This window comes from Malus sylvestris, chromosome 3, assembly GCF_916048215.2.
Source record: "Malus sylvestris chromosome 3, drMalSylv7.2, whole genome shotgun sequence".
NCBI lineage: Eukaryota > Viridiplantae > Streptophyta > Magnoliopsida > Rosales > Rosaceae > Malus > Malus sylvestris.
This window is the reverse complement of record NC_062262.1, coordinates 18,691,517-18,700,395: the sequence shown is the minus strand read 5'-3', so window position 1 is coordinate 18,700,395 and position 8,879 is coordinate 18,691,517. Positions and strand designations below refer to the sequence as shown.

The following is an 8,879-nucleotide window of genomic DNA, read 5'->3' as shown; positions in this document are numbered from 1 at the left end:
TTATTGGTTAGTATTGTGATATATTAACCTAACTGTATGATCATTAATATGATGTAGATTTATGAAGACTTGTTGACAAGTTGTGTTTTATATTAGTCTGCTTGACAGCTATTAAATGTATTGCTCGAGTACTGGATCAGTTGCTAGCTAAAGTAAAAGCCTTTTGCTATTTGTGAATTTGCATTAGCTAATGATGTTACCAACCGACAAGTTTCATGTTTGTCTAAAAAGAGGTTATATTAGCTTCAAGGTCATACAAAGACTTGCAAAGAAAGCTAACAAAAATTCTTGGTTAATTCCTCAGGGAGCTTTTGATTTATGTGAATTCTTTTGCAATTCTTACAACATCTTACAAAATTTCTTGATTAGTATTGTGATTTGTTAACATTATGGTATGATCATTCATGTGATGTAGGTTTATGAAGACTTGTTGACAAGTTGTGTTTAGGTTTTATATTATTGTCCGCCTGACTGCATTGAATGTATTGCTCGAGTTATGAATCAATTGCTAGCTAAAAATAAATCTTTTGCTATTTGTGAATTTGCATTAGCTAAGTTGTTTTGCTTTTGGTGAATGAAAATACTCAAAATTTTTATTATTGATGTCTCTGGTTCTTTCGTGGATGTCTCTGACCTTTCAATTTCCTAGCATCAATTCGTATCTCAACCTACTTTCTACTAAGTTTCCAGGAAATATGAGTCTTGTTGGCAACTGTTTCAGTTCTTTTTTTTTTTTTTTTTTGAAAAACTGGAGATAACATTACTAGGGCCAAAGCCAATGAAGCAGGAAGCCCACAAAGAGGAGCAACACAGGGAACAAGAACCACAAAGCAGAGGAGGGTACAAACACCAACAGACGCTGCCCTAAGAGCAAGACGTCGCCCCCTCCACTGCAGGGAAACAAAAAAAATTACGGGGGGCAAGGAAGCCCATCTTTGTTCAATACATGCACCAACGAAGATGGAGGAGTATTAATCCAAGTTAACCCGCACATCTCCGTATTTCTGCTCGACGTCAAACAGTGCGCCGTCGTATTGGCCGATCTCAGAACCCAAGACCAGCGGCAACATTGGAAGGACTCCACAAGCCGTAGAATCTTTACCCGAATGGGAAAAGCCTCCCAACTGCCAGAAGAAGCTGCTTTCTCCTTAAACTGAGTGATTTGTGTTGGGGAAGATTTTTTTCAATCTAGGTGATTTGTATGGTTCCATTTTTTCTTTTTTTTGGTAGTATATCGATTTGAGAAACTTCTTCTTTCAAATTAATATCTTTTGCTTGTTTCATCACGCAGGTGCAGCTGAGACCTTGTAATCCAGATGTTCTTGATGGGTCTCTACTGTGATCTGACAGTGCGGACATAGGTGGCGGTTTTAGAACTGTTAGGATGGTACATTCACCTTAATCTAGATTCTTTTCATGGTTACAAGAAACTTGGGGGTGTTCATGGTGGCACTACCATAGTCCTGTGAAATAAAAATAAGAGGTAGAAAATTGTACTTGTTAAATGTTTGTTACTTGTGAAATGTTTGTTACCTGCAAGTAAAACAATTGATACATTTTTATACATATTATGAAATTTTATCACTAAATATGATTCGTTATCAAAGTTTATGAAAAGTAAAGATAATAGCACTAACTGAAACAGTAAACTAAGTTAGCATCTGTAAATGTACTAAATGACTGAACTTATCAAACATACCACATCAAAGATATCGCGTTCTCGATCACGTACCAATCGCCGGAATATTTTTTGTCCTTTAAAATTTATTGTTATGAATTATTACACATTTTTATCTCCCCTATAAACATTTTTCATGAGGGTTTTCAAGGCTTTAAAAATTCAAACGGCGATGTAATCATCATTAAAGTGTAAAGGATGCAAACACCAGTGTTTAGTATTTTTTTTTCACATTTTTCGCACTTATACATTAATTATTATGAATTTTATAGTGTAATTTGATTTTCCTAGAAAATAAAAAATACCAAAGTCCACTAAAAATTTAATAATAATTAACATAGAAATGGGAAACAACAACAACAACAACAACAAAGCCTTTTCCCACTAAGTGGGGTCGGCTATATGAATCCTAGAACGCCATTGCGCTCGATTTTGTGTCATGCCCTCCGTTAGATCCAAGTACTCTAAGTCTTTTCTTAGAGTCTCTTCCAAAGTTTTCCTAGGTCTTCCTCTACCCCTTCGGCCCTGAACCTCTGTCCCGTAGTCACATCTTCGAACCGGAGCGTCAGTCGGCCTTCTTTGCACATGTCCAAATCACCAGAGCCGATTTTCTCTCATCTTTCCTACAATTTCGGCTACTCCTACTTTACCTCGGATATCCTCATTCCCAATCTTATCCTTTCTCGTGTGCCCACACATCCCACGAAGCATCCTCATCTCCGCTACACCCATTTTGTGTACGTGTTGATGCTTCACCACCCAACATTCTCTGCCATACAACATCGCTGGCCTTATTGCCGTCCTATAAAATTTTCCCTTGAGCTTCAGTGGCCTACGACGGTCACACAACACGCCGGATGCACTCTTTCCATCCAGCTCGTATTCTATGGTTGAGATCTCCATCTAATTCTCCGTTCTCTTGCAAGATAGATCCTAGGTAACGAAAACGATCGCTTTTTGTGATCTTCGCTAGATTGCTCCGGTCATTAGTGTGGATAAGTATATAAATGGATAGAGATAGGAAAGCAAACACAAGATGTACGTGGTTCACCCAGATTGGCTACGTCCACGAAATAGAAGAGTTCTCATTAATTGTGAAGGGTTTACACAAGTACATAGGTTCAAGCTCTCCTTTAGTGAGTACGAGTGAATGATTTAGTACAAATGACATTAGGAAATATTGTGGGAGAATGATCTCGTAATCACGAAACTTCTAAGTATCGGAGTGTGGTGTCGTCTTGACTTGCCTTATCTGTCTCATAGGTAGATGTGGCATCTTCTCTGGAAGTACTCTTCCTCCATCCAGGGGTGGTATCTTTAACTGGTGGAGATGCACAAGGTAATGTATCAATTTCACTTGAAGCTTACTTGTAGTTTCAGGCTTGGTCAAGCGCGATACAAACCATGTAGTAGGAGTCCCCCAAGTCGCCGAGCTAGGGGGTCTGCTGAAAGAGGTGACAGACAAGGTAAGCAATCAGAGCTCCGACTGATTGTTCACCTTCTCCCCATCTTGCAGCAGCATGAAAGATAAAGAGAAGAAAAATGAGAAGAGATGATATGAGATACTTTTGCTTTTGAAGAAGTAACTTTCCACAGGCTTATTCTTGAACTGAGCTGGAGGGTTTTCTGGTTTCCTCCAGAGTATAAGGCCGACTGAAGAATTTGAGGGTCAAAACAAGTCCATCAAATCTAGAGTACGTTCCACCCTGCTGATATGGGATACTTTTGCTTTTGACAGAGTAATGGATGTATCGGCACGTGTGCTGTTACGCTTGTCTCCACATGCTTCCTTGTATCCTTCGCACTTGCCCTATCTGTTCCTCAAGCAGATGCGGAATCTTTCCTGGAAACATAAGATGATGAAGATGAGTACTCGAGAGCAATGCCAGGTAAGTAATCAGGTAAGGGGTTCCAGGCAGTCAGTTCTTGGCTGGAAGCTTGATTCCAAGTGCTGACTGATTGCTCTCTTTCTCCTTGTCTTGCAGGTAAAAACAAGGCCAAAAGAAAAAACAGGGAAAAAGCATGATATGGGATACTCTTGCTTTTAACCCTGATGATATGAGATATTCTTGCTCTAGTATAGCTTGTTTGCAGAGGTATTATCGGGGGGAAAGAAAGCTGAATATTTCGAAAGGTTTTGTTGGGAGTGCCCTCTTAGATATGATGAAGGGTTGAGCATTTTTGCAGGTCTGCCTGTCCGTTGGGGATGGAGGTCGACATATATAGGAGTCTCCCTAACAAGTAGTAATGTTATTCCTTTACCCTGCTTGGTCATAGCACGGTAGTGGGAGCTGCCAGTTTCACATGTTTTAACTCTGTCAGAGCACTTTGAAAAAGTGGTATGTGGTATCTGGCTCTCGAGATTCGGAGAACGATGCCTCTTCGATTTTTGAGAAAGCAATCATGCTGGGGGTCTGACTCTCGAGATTCGGAGAGCAGTGTCTCTTCGATTTTTGAGGAAGTAATCATGTTGGGAGTCTGGCTCTCGAGATTCGGAAGGCGGTGCCTCTTCGATTTTGGAGCAAGCAATCTTGTTGGGAGTGTTGTCTCGAATGTGAGTAAAGGTTGGACATGTTTGCTAGTCTACCTTGCCACGAAGCACAAAGGTTGACACACAGGGACTTTCCAATTATCCAGCAATGGTACTGTTCCTTTACCCTCTCTTCGATTTTGAGAAAGTAGTCATGTTGGGAGTCTGGCTATCGAGATTCGGAGGACGGTGCCTCTTCGATTTTGGAGCAAGCAATCTTGTTGGGACTGTTTTCTCGAATGTGAGTAAAGGTTGGGCATGTTTGCTAGTCTACCTTGCCACGAAGCACAGAGGTTGACACACAGGGACTTTCCAATTATCCAGCAGTGGTACTGTTCCTTTACCCTTGTGGGTAATAATATGGTAGCTAGACCTTCAAAATTTATGTGTCTAAACTTTGTTAGTGCTGTTTCTTTGCTATTCTTTTACCTTTCTTGGTCAGAGCGATGTAGTGGGAGCTGCAAGCTTCACGTGCTCAACTTTGGCAGAGAACTTTGGCAAAGTGATCTGTGGTACCCATGAGTTATTGTTGCGTGTGGGAAGTGGGTGATTGAACAGTAAGATTCATGTGCTTTCTACTTCACCAGAAGTCTTCGACAAAATGCCCATAATTTCTGCAAAGCTGAGTGTGCGTGTGACAGGTGCTGACAAGGCTAGAAAAGTAGGTGCCTCTTCGATTTCTGAGATCGGCCCTCGTGGTCTCTGAGCAGCCCAACTTTTGAGAAAGCGAGCGCCTCTTCGATTGATTCGGAGAACGGTGCCTCACCGATTTTTGAGAAAGCAATCATGCTGGGGGTCTGGCTCTCGAGATTCGGGGAGCAGTGTCTCTTCGATTTTTGAGAAAGTAATCATGTTGGGAGAGTGGCTCTCGAGATTCGGAGGGCGGTGCCTCTTCGATTTTGGAGCAAGCAATCTTGTTGGGAGTGTTTTCTCGAATGTGAGTAAAGGTTGGGCATGTTTGCTAGTCTACCTTGCCACGAAGCACAGAGGTTGACACACAGGGACTTTCCAATTATCCAGCAATGGTACTGTTCCTTTACCCTCTCTTCGATTTTTAAGAAAGTAGTCATGTTGGGAGTCTGGCTCTTTAGATTCGGAGGACGGTGCCTCTTCGATTTTGGAGCAAGCAATCTTATTGGGAGTGTTTTCTCGAATGTGAGTAAAGGTTGGGCATGTTTGCTAGTCTACCTTGCCACGAAGCACAGAGGTTGACATACATGGACTTTCCAATTATCCAGCAGTGGTACTGTTCCTTTACCCTTGTGGGTAATAATATGGTAGCTAGACCTTCAAAATTTATGGGTCTAAACTTTGTTAGTGCTGTTTCTTTGCTATTCTTTTACCCTTCTTGGTCAGAGCGATGTAGTGGGAGCTGCAAGCTTCACGTGCTCAACTTTGGCAGAGAACTTTGGCAAAGTTATCTGTGGTACCCATGAGCTATTGTTGCGTGTGGGAAGTGGGTGATTGAACAGTAAGATTCATGTGTTTTCTACTTCCCCAGAAGTCTTTGACAGAATGCCCATAATTTCCGCAAAGCTGAGTGTGCGTGTGACAGGTGCTGACAAGGCTGGAAAAGTAGGTGCCTCTTCGATTTCTGAGATCGGCCCTCGTGGTCTCTAGGGAGCCCAGCTTTTGAGAAAGCGAGCGCTTCTTCGATTTTTGAGATCGGCCTTCGTGGTCTTTGAGCAGCCCAACTTTTGAGAAAGCAAACGACTCTTCGATTTCTGAGATCAACCCTCGTGATCTCTAAGCAGCCCAACTTTTGAGAAAGCAAACGCCTCTTCGATTTCTGAGCAGGCGCCTCTTTGATTTCTGAAGCTCCGTCGAGTGCAGATTTTTATAGAGGCTGGCATTAAGTTCCAAAGCACACTTGAATCTCCACCAGTAGAAGCTTCATTCTTGCACTTCTAAGATCTTGATTTGTCCGACCTCTTCTCTCTTCAACACCTTTGAAAATGTCTGGCCCCTCCGACCGTCGTTTTGACTTGAACCTTGTTGAAGAGGCAGCCCCGCCTTCTCCAGACAACATATGGCGCCCATCCTTCGTCTCCCCAACTGGTCCTCTTACCGTTGGGGATTCCGTGATGAAGAATGATATGACCGCTGCGGTGGTGGCCAGGAACCTTTTCACTCCCAAAGATAACAGACTACTTTCCAAACGGTCTGATGAGTTAGCTGTTAAGGATTCGCTGGCTCTCAGTGTTCAGTGTGCAGGTTCTGTGTCTAATATGGCCCAACGCCTATTTGCTCGAACCCGCCAAGTTGAATCATTGGCGGCTGAAGTGATGAGTCTCAAACAGGAGATTAGAGGGCTCAAGCATGAGAATAAACAGTTGCACCGGCTCGCACATGACTATGCTACAAACATGAAGAGGAAGCTTGACCAGATGAAGGAAACTGATGGTCAGGTTTTACTTGATCATCAGAGATTTGTGGGTTTGTTCCAAAGGCATTTATTGCCTTCGTCTTCTGGGGCTGTACCGTGTAATGAAGCTCCAAATGATCAACCTCTGATGCCTCCTCCTTCTAGGGTTCTGTCCAGTACTGAGGCTCCAAATGATCCCCCTCCGGTGCCTTCTCTTTCTGGGGCTCTACCGACTGCTGAGACTTCTCCTAAGCAACCTTTGTGAAGGCTCCCTCTTGTGTGTTTATTTTGACTCATGTATATGTACATATTTGTAGCTTATCGGGGATATCAATAAATAAGCTTTCCTTCATTTCAACGTATTGTGTTAAATACACCAAAGCCTTCTTCGCTAAGTTCTTTGAATTTTCGCCTATTTGCTCGAACCCGCCAAGTTGAATCATTGGCGGCTGAAGTGATGAGTCTCAAACAGGAGATTAGAGGGCTCAAGCATGAGAATAAACAGTTGCACCGGCTCGCACATGACTATGCTACAAACATGAAGAGGAAGCTTGACCAGATGAAGGAAACTGATGGTCAGGTTTTACTTGATCATCAGAGATTTGTGGGTTTGTTCCAAAGGCATTTATTGCCTTCGTCTTCTGGGGCTGTACCGCGTAATGAAGCTCCAAATGATCAACCTCTGATGCCTCCTCCTTCTAGGGTTCTGTCCAGTACTGAGGCTCCAAATGATCCCCCTCCGGTGCCTTCTCTTTCTGGGGCTCTACCGACTGCTGAGACTTCTCCTAAGCAACCTTTGTGAAGGCTCCCTCTTGTGTGTTTATTTTGACTCATGTATATGTACATATTTGTAGCTTATCGGGGATATCAATAAATAAGCTTTCCTTCATTTCAACGTATTGTGTTAAATACACCAAAGCCTTCTTCGCTAAGTTCTTTGAATTTTCTTTTGTTGAAGCTTGTATGTTGAAGCTTTCTGAGTGGAGCATGTAGGTTGGGGTAGTGTTCCCTTAATTTCCCGAGTGAGGAAAACTTCTTGGTTGGAGACTTGGAAAATCCAAGTCACTGAGTGGGATCGGCTATATGAATCTTAGAACGCCATTGTGCTCGATCCTGTGTCATGTCCTTCGTTAGATCCAAGTACTCTAAGTCTTTTCTTAGAGTCTCTTCCATAGTTTTCCTAGGTCTTCCTCTACCCCTTCGGCCCTGAACCTCTGTCCCATAGTCACATCTTCTAATCGGAGCGTCAGTAGGCCTTCTTTGCCCATGTCCAAACCACCGTAACCGATTTTCTCTCATCTTTCCTTCAATTTCGGCTACTCCTACTTTACCCCGGATATCCTCATTCCTAATCTTATCCTTTCTCGTGTGCCCACACATCCAACGAAGCATCCTCATCTCCGCTACACCCATTTTGTGTACGTGTTGATGTTTCACCGCCCAACATTCTGTGCCATACAGCATCGCCGGCCTTATTGCCGTCCTATAAAATTTTCCCTTGAGCTTCAGTGGCATACGGCGGTCACACAACACGCCGGATGCACTCTTCCACTTCATCCATCCAGCTTGTATTCTATGGTTGAGATCTCCATCTAATTCTCCGTTCTTTTGCAAGATAGATCCTAGGTAACGAAAACGGTCGCTCTTTGGTATTTCTTGATCTCCGATCCTCACCCCTAACTCGTTTTGGCCAACATAGAAATGGGAAAAATAAGAAAAAATCAGTCAACATTCAAGATCACATACTTTATGCTTTGGCGATGGTTAGATCGTCATTTGCACTTTTGAAATCCTTGAAACACATGAAATAGCGTTTTCCCTATGACTTCAAAAAAAAAAACATAGTAATAATTAAATTACAGTTGCAAAAACATACAAAAAAATAATATAGAAACGCTCGTAATGACATGACCTACAACTTCCATTAAAAAATCAACTCCAAAACTTGACACTATATAATCCATAAACTTTAGTGACAAACTCTAACTATCCGATTGTCGTTTACATTTACTCTTTAATTTCCATTACCGGAAACTGTTTTTCCGAGTTTCTTTTATCAAGACATGATCTTGTAGTGGATTGAAAAAGATGAATAGTTTGGATCGTTGACATCACGTTTTGATTTCTAAGATTAGTGCAAATATTGCTCAATATTCTACAGTGTCTATAGAGTTTATAAACATCAAGCAATATTTGCACTAAGCTTAAAAATCGGAATGTGATATCAATAATCCAAACCGTTCATCTTTTTTAATTCAGTACACGATCATTTTTTAGTAAAAAAAACTTTGAAAAACAGTTTCAGA

General features: G+C 42.0%; 2 long non-coding RNA genes across 2 annotated transcripts; one reads left to right on the top strand and one right to left on the bottom strand.

The window, feature by feature from the left end:
* Positions 1-565: 565 nt before the first annotated feature.
* LOC126614241 (uncharacterized) lies at positions 566-1,564 on the top strand. The gene is made up of 2 exons (XR_007620331.1): positions 566-1,192; positions 1,292-1,564. It is a non-coding gene; the product is annotated as an uncharacterized LOC126614241 (long non-coding RNA).
* Positions 1,565-2,032: 468 nt separating this feature from the next.
* LOC126614526 (uncharacterized) lies at positions 2,033-8,261 on the bottom strand. Its single transcript, XR_007620409.1, has 2 exons — positions 7,786-8,261; positions 2,033-2,209 (listed from the first exon to the last, which is right to left on the bottom strand). It is a non-coding gene; the product is annotated as an uncharacterized LOC126614526 (long non-coding RNA).
* Positions 8,262-8,879: the final 618 nt, after the last annotated feature.